The sequence below is a fragment of the Penaeus chinensis genome, chromosome 30, assembly GCF_019202785.1.
Source record: "Penaeus chinensis breed Huanghai No. 1 chromosome 30, ASM1920278v2, whole genome shotgun sequence".
Classification (NCBI taxonomy): domain Eukaryota; kingdom Metazoa; phylum Arthropoda; class Malacostraca; order Decapoda; family Penaeidae; genus Penaeus; species Penaeus chinensis.
In genome coordinates, this window is record NC_061848.1 from 26,809,819 (window position 1) to 26,824,818 (window position 15,000).

Consider the following 15,000-nt stretch of genomic DNA (forward strand, 5'->3'; position numbering starts at 1 on the left):
TATAGGTGGTGTGGTTAAACCATTCGCTTATTTCGTACGATATTACGACAAGAAATCGCATTTTTTTCGAGATATTTTCCTTCTTTTACGAATGAAAGAAAAGACCAACTCACAAAAAGGGGGAAACAAGTGGCCCTCTCTAAAATTCACGGACGGAATAAGTGACCACTTACACCTACAACGAACGACTCCGCCCTCTTAATTAGTGCGGCCCACTCACCCTACCCCTCCCCCCCCTGGCCCACTCGAGACACCCTAAACACTACTGGTCTTCCCTCCAACCTTCCTTTCCATTCTCCTTTTCGCTCTTTCAGCCCTCCACCCTTCCTTCCACTCCTTTCACTCTCCGATTCCTTCTAATTCCCTTCCCTTCTCTCCCTTCCTTTCCTTTGCCTTCTGTTTCCTCCTTTCCCTTCCTTTTTCTTTCCCTTCTATTCCCTCCTTTCTCTTCCTTTTCCTTCCGTTCTCCCCCTCCTCTTCCTTCCCGTCTGCTCCCTCCCTTCTGTTCCTTCCCTTCCTTTCCTTTACCTTCCCCCCCATCCTTATATCCTCCGACCCTCTCCCTCCTCCCTTCCTTCTACCCTCATTTCCCCTCCCTTATAAACGCTTACCCCAGACACAGCTTCACTACACGCCCCTCCCCTCACTGGCACACAGACGCTCTTCTCTTTCTCCTCCTCCTCTTCCTTCCCCCTCTTCCCTTCCCTGTCCTCATTCCGTATCCTGGTTTGTTCTACCTCGCCCTCCTCTTTTTCCTAATCCTCCTCCTTCTCCCTCTTCCCTTCCCTGTCCTTCTCATTCCGTATCCTCGTTTGTTCTGTCTCGCTCCTATTCCCATGCCAGCTACCCATGTCTTTATTTATTCAGACACGATTCACATCCCTTGCTCTGCTACGAATATACTTTCAGGTCACGTTCGTCTGCGGTGGGACTTTTCATGCCATTGCAGGAGGATTAATTCTGATATGGTAGATAAGAATATTTCTTTTCGCTTCGTTTCGTTTTTTTTTTCTTTTCTATCCTTTTCTTTTCTTCTTTCTTTTTATCCACTGTTCGTCTACATATAGTAATAACCGCCATGCGCAATCCTCGAGATTATAAAAACGTAACTTTGCAATGGTCTTCCCTCTTGTTGCCTTCCCTCCATTTTTTATTCTATGTTCTCCTTTATTTCTTCCTTTTTCCACTGTATATAGCAACGTTCGTCCGCAAATATCGACAAGCCTCTTATGCAATCCATCACCCCTTCACTCACTTTCCCTCCGCCCCCCCCCCACTCTCCGTTCCCCCTCAGCCTCCCTTCCCTTCTCCCTTCTCTCCCTTTCTCTTCCATTCCGAGGTACAGCTCGAACGTCAGTCACTCCACGGAACGCTTCCACTTGCTCGTCCGCACAATGCTTCCACTTCCTCGTCCGCACACCGCCTCCACTTCCTCGTCCACCCCCCCCCCCCCCCCATCCGCTCTCCTCGAGCCGCCCCGAGTACTTCGTCTCACGTGATTTACGACTTCCGTGATTACGCAAGTCGTTTTTACAAGCGGTTGCGTTGACGAAGGCGCCTGGCGAGGGAGATTTCTCTTGTATGATTAATTGCCTGGGCCCTTTAGGTCAGTCTCCTTAACTATTTCTCTTTGGGGTTTCTGCCTTCATCTCGTTCGCTTTGCTTGCCTGTTTGTTTTATTCTCCTTTTTCTTCTTCCCTCTCTCCCTTTCCCTTTTCGGTTCGGTTCCAAACTGAACCAAGCCAACTCAAACCAAGCCAAGCGAAGCCAAATCAAAGCGAACAAAGCCAAAGCAAGCCCAGGTAGACTTAACCTTGGTCTCGAGCGCAGAGAGAGGCCGCGCAGTAGTTCGTTTTCCCTAAAAGGAAGCGGAGCTCGTCGGGCCGCTCCGGCGACGAACAGCGGGAGCGAGGTTGACAGATCCTCTGTGTGTGTGTGTGTGTGTGTGTGTGTGTGTGTGTGTGTGTGTGTGTGTGTGTGTGTGTGTGTGTGTGTGTGTGTGTGTGTGTGTGTGTCTGTTGCTTCAAATAACTAAACATAACAAGTTTCCACAAAATTCCCGCCATCGAAAGCGGGCCGGCATTTAGCCACGAGTATCTTGTATCAAACCAAAGCTGACCTAACTCAACGCTAAATTTAAAAAAAAAAAAATTATAAACAGGACACAGGGCTTAAAAAACAAGAGAAAAAAAATAAAAATTCAGAATTAAAGAAATCAAACACGATAGGCCGTGGGGGGGGGGGGTAACATGGCGTGGGGGGGGGGGTAACATGTATCACCAAACTTCTAGACGAAGAAAATTTAAAAAGAAATTCCCCGCAATTAATCGAAACTTGAGCTACAGTGGCCGAGTCCGTGTGGGGGGGGGGGGGGGGGGGTAGGCCTGTTTTGAGATAAGAGGCGAGACTAAGGGTGGAGGAGGGGGGGGGAAGGAGATATATCATTCCCCCACGGACGCCCTCCCTCCCTCTGTCCTCTTACACACACACACACACACACACACACACACACACACACACACACACACACACACACACACACACACGTTTTGTAATTTTTTCTGTGCATTCCTCGGCCTCCATCTGATTATCATTCCCTCCACCTCCCCCCCTCTATCCTACCTGTCATCCGATTCTTTTCTTCTCACTCTCCTTTGTATTTGCTAAGAAGAATATAATTTGCATATCTTAATGCATATCAAACCTTGCATCTCCTTTCCAAATCCTCTTTATGTGTTTCTTTTCACTTTTATCACTCCCTTCCCTTCCCTTTTCTTTTCTTGATGATTCTTCTTCTTTCCTCTCTTTTTCTTTTATTTCTCCTCGTTTTTTTCTATTGTCTTCTTCTCTCCCCTTTTCTTTAACATCTTCCATTTTCCCCCATTTTCTGTGACAATATTCTCGTGTTCTTTAACATCTGGCACCACGTCATTTTCTATAACATTTGCCATTTCCTCTCATTATTCTTAACATCTTCATTGCCTACCATTTTCTATAACATTTGCCGTTTTCCTCTCACTTTTTTCAGGAGCTTCCATTTTGATTGATTTTCCGTAATATCGTCCATTTTCCTCCCCTCCTGACTGCATATCCTGTTATATATTTAATCCATTTCTCATCATATGCGTTGTCATGATTCACTTGATTTGCACTGCAGTTTATGTTGTTTCATTTTCGAAGTTCATCTAAGTTCTTTTAATCCTGTAGTTAGACACTTGTTTGTTTTCCTATTGAATTTTCTTCCATTTCCTCATATTTTTTTTCTGTATTGTCCCATTTCCACTAAATATTCCATTTCTTCACATTTTATCTGTCGTCTTTCATGGGACAGTTTTTCTTCATGACTGTATATCATTTAATTTCACTCGTATTTGCCTCATTTAATCACCTTTCAATTTATTTATTTATTTATTTTTTATTTACTCTTGCTCGTTATCCACACTCTTCTCTCATCGTCGTCTCTTACTTTCATCTTTCACTTTCCCCCCTTTTCATCATTCTGTCTCTCCACATTTCCTCCTTCACTTGCCGAAATATTCAGAACACATTCTCCTTTTTTTTTTCTTCAAACAGCTGGTTATCATCCTTACCCCATTACTCTCCCTCGCCCTTTCCTCTCTAACTGCTTTCGTACCCGCATCCTCTCGCCCTAAGTGTACCCTGTACCCTAACAAGCAATTGTACTCTTCTTGCGGCTATACGTCTCTCTCATCCGGCCAACTGCGCCCTCTCCTCCCATCTTTCTTTTTATATAAACCGTTTGTAATGCATACTTTCCGACATAAGGCAATGCCCTTACCCCCACACGCAAAGTTTAAAGAAACGGATATCATTTGTCTATTATCGTGACTCGTATAAAAATTTCGAATAAAATCTAAATTTGCTTTATTCTGCTTTCTACTATACGTCTCCGTCCCCCGTCCCCCTCCCCCTTCCCCCTTCCCCCTCCCCCTCCCTCCCTCTCAACCTCTGTACTTCGTCGAATGTTGTAATTATCTTGTTAGTGTATATTGTACTAACCTCTTTCGTAAATACCGTTATTCATCTTGCTGGTAGATATCTACACACTACTGTACATTGTACTTATGTTATTACTGTATGATACGAGTCAATGTATACTGTATTATCCCGCTACTAACCAGCATACAAATTCGTTTTTACTTTTATTACCCTTTCTGCCTCTTACTCCTAACCCTTTTCTCTCGTCTGCGATCCAAATTGCTCTATTTTTAAACCCAAACACCAGTAATTTCCTTCCTCTGTAACCGCTTGTCTTTTTTCAACAATAGCCACTTTGCTACGACACTTTTTTCTTTCTTTTCTACTCCCTTCCTCCCTGTATACTACATTTACCCTGTTATTAAGCAAAATACAACCGTGCCTTGTTCTATCCTCCCTCCGCTCCCCCTCCCCCCCTCCCATGTTTCCTCCTTCACAAACGCCTCATCCTCAATTCATTAACCTCTCTTTTCCTTTTTTTTTTTTTTTATCAATAACGACCTTGCTACGACCTTTTTTCCTTGTCCCCCCCCTCCCTCCCTCCTTCCCCGTCCCTCTCTATGTCCTCCCCCTCCCCCCCACTTCGTCACTTTCTCACCGCGATCATTTTACTGCCGTGACCTTGGAAGGAAAAAACGGGGGGGGGGAGGGTGATGGGAGGGTGATGGGAGGGAGGGAGGGAGGGAGGGAGGAGGCATAACTTCATTACCGTTTTTAAGGAATTGCCTTTTCGATTACTTTCGCCTGTACGGTCTCGATTTCTTTTTTTTCCTCTCCCTCTCCTTCATTCACATTTTCTGTATTTCCGTCACCCTCGTTCTGTACGAAGATCCTTATTAAAGAATATCACAAGCGATTTTTTTCTCTCACGCGAGTATCAGGCAAATTCGGATATGATTTATCGTCATAACTGAATTCGCACTTACACCGAACTCAAAAAATATATATAAAAGTATATTAGAAATAGATTAATTACAAGTCACGCATGAACACGTGAGGATACATGCAATTGTTTTATTAATCCATCAATCTTCACTCTGGTTAATCTGAACCCCATACGCAAGACATGTACAGAATAATTCAAATATAAATCTATTACTTTGCAATATTAAGGAAACAGCGGCAGTGTTAATAGATTTTATTCTTTTCGTAATAAATTAATAGAGTTCTATAAATTTTAGATATAAAATTACCCACAAATTCAAATACGTAATTCACTATAAATTTCAATATAATGAACCCTAATCTTAATGATAAAGATAATAACAATAATAAGCATTTCCTGATTACTTGTTATAATAAATATTCAGTTCAAAAGCCATTTCGAAGCCATTACCAAAAATAAATGAAGTAATCTTATTCTCCTTCTTTCAATTTTACGGTTAATAATGTTTAAATGTTTATGGCTATAATATATCCTTTTAACGACCGCGCAATCTCTCCTTCCCCATGTTTACGCCAAACAATGAATCCTTAATGTTTCATGTGGCCTAAAAAGTCACGTGATCTCGCATGACAGGGGCGTGAATCATCTTTTTTTTTTTTTTTTGTTCTATTACACTCGTCTCCCTAAATAAACGACCTAAAAAGGGGGGGGGGGGGTATTTGGTGGTGGTTTGGTTTGCGAAGTTCTAGCTTCGCCCGGGCCTTCTAGATATGGCCCGGCCTGTGTCAGCTTTTTACGGCTGTCTCATTGAGTTGTCTGACACTCGGTGCTTACGGGGGTATTTAATCAAGGTCTTTTATTTATTTATATTTGCTTTCACAGATAATCATCTCTGAGGATTAATTTCAATTAGATTTTTGAATAATATGGAAGTGCGCAGAAGAATTATTATTTAGTCCTCCATTTTAAATACGACTGACTTAAACACGATTCTTTTAAGTTGATAATTACATCTGAAGATTAATTCCAACACCTTAATATATATATAATATATATTATATATATTATATATATGCACATATATTATAAATATTATAAATAGTGTTAGATTTTCTTGAGAATTTCTGCCTATAATGATACATTCCGACCAACGCCATATATATATAAAATAAAGTAACAACAACAACAAAATATATATACATATATATATAAGAACACTCTTCCATTTTTTTATTTTTACTTTTTTACTTTATTTTACACAGCATAGCGTCATAAACATCCGACTTCACGGCAGAGGCGGGGCGTACCCATTCTGCCCACGCACCCATACCCCTTCCTCCCCACACCCCCACGCCTCCTGCCTCCTCACACAACCCACCCTTCCCCCACATCCTTGTCCTCGTGACCACAGAGACCCATAAACTCGAGATTAGATCTGCGAGACTCCAATCACTTCCAAGAGACCACACAGTTAATAACAGTTTTCCCGCTTTTTTTTTAATAACGGTCTTTACGAGGTCGCTTTCAGACCTTCGGGGTCGTCTGCAATTCCTTCTCGGCTCGTTTTCCATTGAATTTTTTTTTCTTGTCCTAAAATGTTTGTTGACAAGAGTAAGAGGAAAAAATAGAAAAAAAGGTATTCGTACACGCGGTCCTACATTTGAATAATACATCAAATTTAGCTGCAACATCACAACATATAGATGATCAAAAAATTATACACGCATATGTAGTGACTGAATGAAACATTACAATGTATACATTATAAAAATATAAATATATACATTCCTTTCCCTATCGTGATTTTCCTTTCGACACCGAGTAACATGAGCAAGTCCTGTGCTCGCGAAGACACGTACCCTGAAAATAACCAAATCTCACATTTTTAACCTCTGATTCGTCACTAATACTTGACATTTGCAGACTAGTATTCGTTAACACTCGTGAGAAGTTGCTTGGCAGGACAGAGCGGTCACCTAGCAAGCACGCAAAGGGAGTTCTGTTTATTGTCCTTTGCTTGATGACCGTGAACAGATTCTTTGTGTGGTGTTGTGTGGGCTTTTGTATGGGTTTATGACATTGTACTGAAATGGGTGGTGTTATTGTATTGTAGTTCTGTAGTTGGTGTAGTTGTATATTGTGTATTTACTGTTCTGCAGTTCTGAATTTGTATTGCTCTCGTTGAGTAATGGATTAATCTAGTCACTCTACCCTGCAATCATGATAGCTATACATGTCTTCATACCGTTAAAAAAAATCTAAAAAAAACAAAACATCACATGGACCATACAGTGCCACAATACCATCGCTTCAGTGTCACCATACAGGCTAGCCAACGTACACCTCAACGACACCAACATGCAAATTATCATCATGCACTAAAAAGTGTGAATACTACAACAGGAACAAAATAAACGGGGGGATTGGAAAGGGCAAATAAATGAGGGAAAAAGGAGAGAGAGAGAAAAAAAAGAGAAAAACCCTAACCCTCTTTATGGTATTAGATATCTTAAAGAGTGACTGTCTATACCCTCCTCCCTGCCTCGTAAATCTCGTGCCGTGATAGTCGTCGGGGTCTTTGTCCACGCAGTTTGAACACGTTTTCAATACATTTTTTCCGCCATAAAGATAGCACTGAAAGAAGACTTTTCCCACTTGTATGGCTTTTATGAGTGGATTTCGTTTCTTGTTAAAAGCCCCTTTGTTTACCTTTTACGCGTCGATTCGTGTGTAATAGAAGTTTTTTTCTTCTTCTAAATCATAACCAAGAATTAATGACTAAACCATCAGCTGTCAAAAACAACTAAAGTTCGGTCGGATGATTTCTCCCCAAATCATAACAAGAAAAAATATCAGCAATATCCAGCACACATCCTCGACATCATGCTTAACTCCTAATTCATTTTCAACTCGTAACGGCTGGAGAACAACAAATCACCAGAGAAATGTGTGCAACCATGGCTTTAGCTCCCGTCCATTGCATGCCCCTCGCTGGCTCCGAAGGAACGAGTGACGCTCCGTTTAAACAAGGCCATGACGTCATTCAATTGGGTTGTTATATAGTTTCTTCGTTTTTGAAAAATAAATCCTGGCGTGGATTTTCCTGAAAGTTTTATATAGTCAAGATGCATTTGTTAGTCATGCAGAGGGAAGTACTAAGGAAATTTATCTAATAAAGAGATTTTATTTCAAAAGGGGTATTCCTTTACAAAACTTCTACGATCTTCCGTAAACACTAGCTTTAGATTACCTTCTTTTCCTCACATGTCCGGGGAATCCTCAGTAGCGAAGACACAGTAATTATGACCCAGTATCTTCACACAATCGCAATGAGTCTTTATCAAAGTAAAGCTGGAACCACGTGTTTTTCCCACACAAGATCGGCAGACACAATTTTCCCCCCACACACTCTACGCACTCTTTCACACTATACGCACACACACGCCCGCGCACACATGGGCCGCTACATCCACCCACTCTCAACGAACGCCACACTCGACTGCCTCCCTCGCTGACTTCGAGAGCACTCCTCAGCTGACAGGCCTGAGTGTTACCCCAGCCCCCACGGTCGAAAGGCAGACACGGACACACAGACACACACACACACACACACACACACACACACACACACACACACACACACACACACACACACACACACACACACACACACACACACACACACACACACACAAACATACAAACGTACATACACACATACGGTGCCTGCCCAATATGAAGGAAAATTTCATTTCCGAAGATATTAACGTATCACTTCATCTGTTTTAAATATGTTAACACGTTTTATTGATAATTTTTTTAATGTCCGAGTTGTTTTAAGGATAATTTGGTGTATTAAATAAACAAGAGAAAAATGGGTTTTATACGATAATATATACGATATGGCAAGAGCGCTTCGGAGACCCTCGCGCGGTTCCTCGAGATGCTGTCTGCTTCATGTACGATAATGTAAGAAAACTTTCAAAATCCTTTAGGTGATAACAAGTACCTACTTCAGTAACAATTAAGACCCAATGTATCGAAGCACACAATACGAAAATGAAAGCGAACAACGTGTTTGGTAATCGGAGGCAGTTTAACGTCTGTTGGTCATTTTTTAACCGATTAAGTATAAATTTTGGTTAAGATATCGAGCTGTCGATAGTTGCTATGAGACCTAGGGGGAAACGCCAATCATGAAGGATAAAAGGCCATTCTCTCGGCACGGACCGGTAGAAACACCTAGAGGACTACCACCCAAATCAAATTATATTTTAGAGCAGCCCCAAAACGGAATTGTGTTTTCGAGCAGTGCCACGATTCAAACGGCTATTGCTTACAAAGATGAGGTCACCTTGAGCGGCCATTATCATCTTCGAGAAGTTGAAAAAGAGGATAAAAGGGAGACGACCGAGAAATGGGACAGGTGGGTCGTGTCCGTAGTGTAAGCGAGTCCGTAGTGTTTACTTCCCGGCCTTAACATCCTGTTGGCCGTTCGCCCTCCTACGTTGCCCCTAAACACGCCACACCCACGGGCACCACGCTTCTGCTAGTACCCTGGGTACTTCTCACTGGGTGGAGTCGCACGCTCATACAGACACAGACTGAGATGCATGGCGAGGAAATGCGTATTTGCACTGTATATGCTGTATGTATGTACAAATGGGTATATACGTATGTATGTATATGTATATATATATATGTATATATATATTTATATATATATGTATATATGTATGTATATGTATTTATATATATGTGTATATATATGTCTATATGTATATTTATTATATATATATTATATAGATTATTGTTATTATATATACTTATTTATATATATTTATATTATTACACATATTTATATATTATTATTATATATATTATATATATTCATATCATTACACACATTTATATATATTATTATATATATTATATATATTTATATATATTGATATATATAATTACATATTTATATATATTATTATATATGTTATTATATTTATTATTATATATATTATATACATATATTATTATTATATCATTATATTATATATATTATATACATATATTATTATTATATCATTATAATATATATATATTATAAATATACGGAACGCCCATACATACGCACAGATAGACATAACACATAAACACATGCATATGAACACATGCAGTCATACCCAGGAGATAGAATCACTCACTCACTCACTCACCTCCTCCCTCACACCACTCCCAACACGCTCACTCACTCACGCTAACCCTAACACATTCATGGTGTGGTCGGCGTCTGGCTTGGAATTATGCAAAGCCCGCGGTAGGCATCTGAGAGCACGGAGGTAGAGAGAGAGAGAGGGAAGGATAAAGACGAGTAATATGAAACTGTTAATGGGGATGTGTGTGTATGTGAGGTGGGGGAGGTGGGCTGTGTGTGTGTGTGTGTGTGTGTGTGTGTGTGTGTGTGTGTGTGTGTGTGTGTGTGTGTGTGTGTGTGTGTGTGTGTGTGTGTGTGTGTGTTTGGAAAGGGTGACTTTGTGGGTGGGGGTGTAGGGTGTATCTCGGTGGGTGTGCGTGTGTTTCTATTTCGAAACGCTACTATAAAATTAGAAAAAAACCCACTAATCTGTATTGCATTGTCATTTCCTCGTAATTATACAATTTGAGTAATTTCAGCGCACTTGGATGCATTGTGTAATAGCGCACATATATGAAATGTAGATTAGTTCTAAAGGCAACATGAATATTTATTACGAATCGTCGGGGTAGTTTTACTTAATTGCTGTTGCTAGGCGCATCTTGCATGAGAATGCGCAGAGGTTCTGCCGTCGACTCCGTTCCTTGCCAGAACTAAGGTTATATAACGCATGGGCAGTACTATGCACTGGCGAGGAGAGAGACGAGGAATAGAGAAAGTAGGCGTCTTTCTCTGTCCCTCTCGCTGTGACTCTCCCCCCTCCCCCTTCATTTCTCGCTCCCCCTGCTCTTCCCCTTTCTCCTTGCCTCCTCCCTCTTCCCCTCTCTGTCTTACCCTCTATTCCTCTCTAAATCCTTTTTTTCTATCTTTCTCGATCTGTTTTTCGTCTTTGTTATATTCGAAAACAGTCCTAGCATGTGTCACTCGACCGGTTTTTGAAAACCACTTTCAGTAATTCTCAACTTGCACCTTAATAGTAAAAATGCAAGTACTTAAAAAAAATAAACATAAAAACTTAGAATGTAAAAAGTCACAACAGAGACAACTTAATGCAATCATAAAAACAAATCAACTAAAGTTCCGTCTCAGAAGGCAAAGGAAACATTCAATGTAAAAGGGTACATGTCCTATTTCAGAAAAAAAAAAAATGTAAGGTCTTACCTGTCCTCTCTGGTGATTGCTTCCTCCACCAATTAGCGTCGTTTTATGCGTTCTTTGCGATTCTTTTAGTTTTCTCTTATCTCCTCGTGGTTCCCATTTCACTCTTTCTCAAGTAATTTCTCAGCACTTTTCTTTTCACACTGGAAGAGAACATTTACTTCTCTTCCGCCACCTTCCTTGTAAACACAGTGAAGATACTAAAATCGTTTTCATAAACCTGACAAATGACAAGTTGTTTGACTTACAAATTAACAATAGAGCAACTTGAACAGCACTTAGTGAAAATAACACTTAAAAGCAGTTTATTGTTTGTTTGTTATCTTTGTTTCTTTTCTTTTTGGTTGTGCTTACCTTTGTTTTTTGTATGGTATATGGGGATTACACGTGTACAGACAGACACAGACACACGCGCACGCGCGCGCGCACACACACATATCTATTTATTTCTCAATCTATTTTCTCTCTATATATATTTATATATGTATTTATACAAGTGCGTATATATACATATGTGTGTATTTATACATACATTTACAGTAAATATACATACACGTATACAATACAAAACACACACACACACATATATATACCTATGATTATGTATATATATACATGCATACATATAGTATATATGTACACAAACATATAGAGTATATATATACACATATATACACAGACATGCGTGTGTGTGTGTGCGCACACACACATATACATATATACACACACATGCGTGTGTGTGTGTGCGCACACACATATATACATATATATACATACAAACACTTATATATATATATATATATATATATATGTGTGTGTGTGTGTGTGTGTGTGTGTGTGTGTGTGTGTGTGTGTATACAGTATATATAGATAAAGAGATACGCAGTATACATATATATACTGTATATATGTATATGTACTATATATATGTACTGTGTGTGCGTGTATGTGTGTGTGTGTGTGTGTGTGTGCGTGTGTGTGTGCGTGTGTGTGTGTACACACATACATACATGTATATATTATTATTGTTGTTGTTGTTGTTGTTATTATTATGGTTAGCCATATAAAGAACCACAATTAAATATTCGAGAATTATACCACTAAAGGTGGTATAATATAAGAAAAGATAGAAAATCATCAGCTATTTACATACACATTAGCTGAACTCTTAAACTTATCAAGAGTCGGAGAAGTTACAATTTCTGAAGGTAATCTATTCCAAAGCCTAGAATAGCAGTAGAAAGCATCTAGAGCACTGAGAAACAGACGATCGACTTGCATCAAATGTCATTGAACTGATTGTCTTTATAAATCAGGTAAAAACTTATAGATGGGATGTGAATTATCATATCCTATCTTGTATAAGACAAAGTGGCCCAATATTCCTACGATGCCCAATGTCCAAATTTGAGTCAGACAGGAGAAATTTAATGGAATTAAAAGGACGATCAAGCAGTCGTAAGTGTGACTCTGCAGTATATAACCACACAGGAGAACAATACTCAAAATCAGGCAGAATAAAAAAAAAGAAGCATCTACGAGTAATGGCGTCATCTTCATAAATGATGCTTAACTCAGATGAAACTGCCCGGCCCATATTCCTACTTTGTAATTCAGACATGAGCTTTGAACCAAGGATTGCACCAAAGAGCTTCTTATTAAGACTCCATTAATCAGCAAACTCGGGTGCTGAGGCAACTGCGTTCTAGACCGACTCACATTTTTTTTTCTATGGACTTGGTAGGGTTTAATTTCATGCCCCACCAAGAGCACAACGATTTAATTATCCTCAGGCCTACTGTGTGGCTATCAGCTAATATTTGCCTGGTTGCCGGAGAAGGAATATCAGAGAGAAGTATCATCAACATATGCCAATATTTTATTAGAAATGTTTGTATATTAAAGAGCAAAGGGGCAAGAACACTACCCTGAGGAACCCCAGGAGACACACGGGAATACGAGCTAAAACTTCCATAAACATGAATACGCTGTTGTCTGCCAGTCAAAAATTCAGTTAAAATACTTAAAACTTTACCATCAACAGAGTGCACCTTCTTATTAACTGTGTCAAAAGCTCCACTAGTCAAAAGAGACAAGCCTTGACTCGTGACCCTAATTAGAGCAGACTGCATTCAGACATAAGCAGTGCATCATTGCAGCCGTGTCCCTTTCTAAAACCAAACTGGGACTCTGGAAAAACGGTCTCAAATATAAAGAAAGCCAACGTTAAAGATATTAGAAAAAATTGGCGTAATTGAAATGGGCCTCTAGTCAGTAGTAGGACTGTAGTGGGCCCTTGGGAATAGGGTTAACATTACCAAAGCGCCATCACTCTGAAAATGACCCTTAGCGAACTGAAAAGCGTAAGATTACAGTTAATTTAGTGGCTAATTGACAATTTAGTCTTTTTAAAATCAAAGGAAATAAGCCTCTAGGGTCTACTCCACTATATTCGTCTAATTCCGATAACAGGTACTTGATTTCAGAGGACCTGGAATCAAATTAATTAATACATGGTAATGGGTGACATAAGTGATGAAGTTCATTTTATTTTCTATATTTTGTTTTGAATTAAAGCATTCCACTAAAAAAGTAGCTTTCTCAATCGGACTACTGTGTAACACTACCATTAAGCTTCATTAAAGGAAAAATAAAGGACGGATGACAAGAATACATGCCATGCCCACTGTAATATAAGTTCATCTATTGTCTCTCCACATAGATGGCTCCACAAGTGTTTTGTCACCAAGGAGTCGGTTATTAGCCCTACCCATCTCACTAGTTTACCCTTTTCCTTGATTTTTGGAAAGCCTCGTTTGTAATACTTTACTGTCTCTAAGTTGTTTATGTTTTTAAACAATCTAAAAATAATAATATCAATAGAAATAATGATAATATCAATATTAACAGTATTAGAAAGAAAAACACATTTTCCCGCACATTCATGGAATGAGGAATTCAGGTACAGCCACTAGGGCATACTGACAGATTCCTTGGTGGCTGAGTGTATGTGGAGCCTTTTGCATGTAACAAAATTCACAAGAAAACTACAGAGGGCATAAATCCGTTGTCACTGGGTTAAGTGTTGACCATATAGTATATATATATATATATATATATATATATATATATGTACATTTGTATGTATGTGTGTGTACATATATATACATATATATAGATATATATGTGTGTATATACATATACTTTATAGATACATATAATTTATATATATACACACACATATATATATATATATATATATATATATATATATATACATGCACACACACATTCACATCCACACACACACACACACACACACACATATATATATATATATATATATATATATATATATATATGTGTGTGTGTGTGTGTGTGTGTGTGTGTGTGTCTATTTATGTATATATACTACATACGTTATTGAAAAATGCATGGAACTCCCCTTCCTCCGCCCAGCATTACGCAAGCAAACTTGCTCGTCGTGAATAAACGACACCCGACACTCGCGAGCCCTCGGCGCCGCTGCCCGAAGACGTGTTCCTCCTTCCTGTGTCACAAGCAAGGCTGCTTCACGGGCCTGGATCCGATAACAAAGGTCAGAATTGACTTCACTTTTTTCAGGGTTTGTTTTGGGCCGATTCGGTGGACGTGAAGTTTCTAGGTTTGTTGTTTGGTCTTTTTCTCTTCCGATGTTGTTGCTCAGTATGGAAATTTATATTTTTACGAAGTAATAGAATGGAATATCAACCTCTCCCTCTTTCTC

The 15,000-nt window shown here is 39.5% G+C and overlaps 1 protein-coding gene across 2 annotated transcripts in view; it reads right to left on the bottom strand.

Annotated features, from left to right (window-relative positions):
- LOC125041144 (carbohydrate sulfotransferase 15-like) overlaps nt 1-11,421 on the bottom strand; it is a 32,702-nt gene extending 21,281 nt beyond the window's left edge. The window contains exon 1 of one of the 2 annotated variants that reach the window (XM_047635937.1): nt 11,238-11,421. The gene's annotated coding sequence lies outside the window, so the exon portion shown is untranslated. Of the gene's footprint in view, nt 1-8,135; nt 8,431-11,237 lie in introns of those variants that run through there. The other variant, XM_047635936.1, reaches the window with a different exon arrangement.
- Between the last annotated feature and the right edge of the window lie 3,579 nt (nt 11,422-15,000).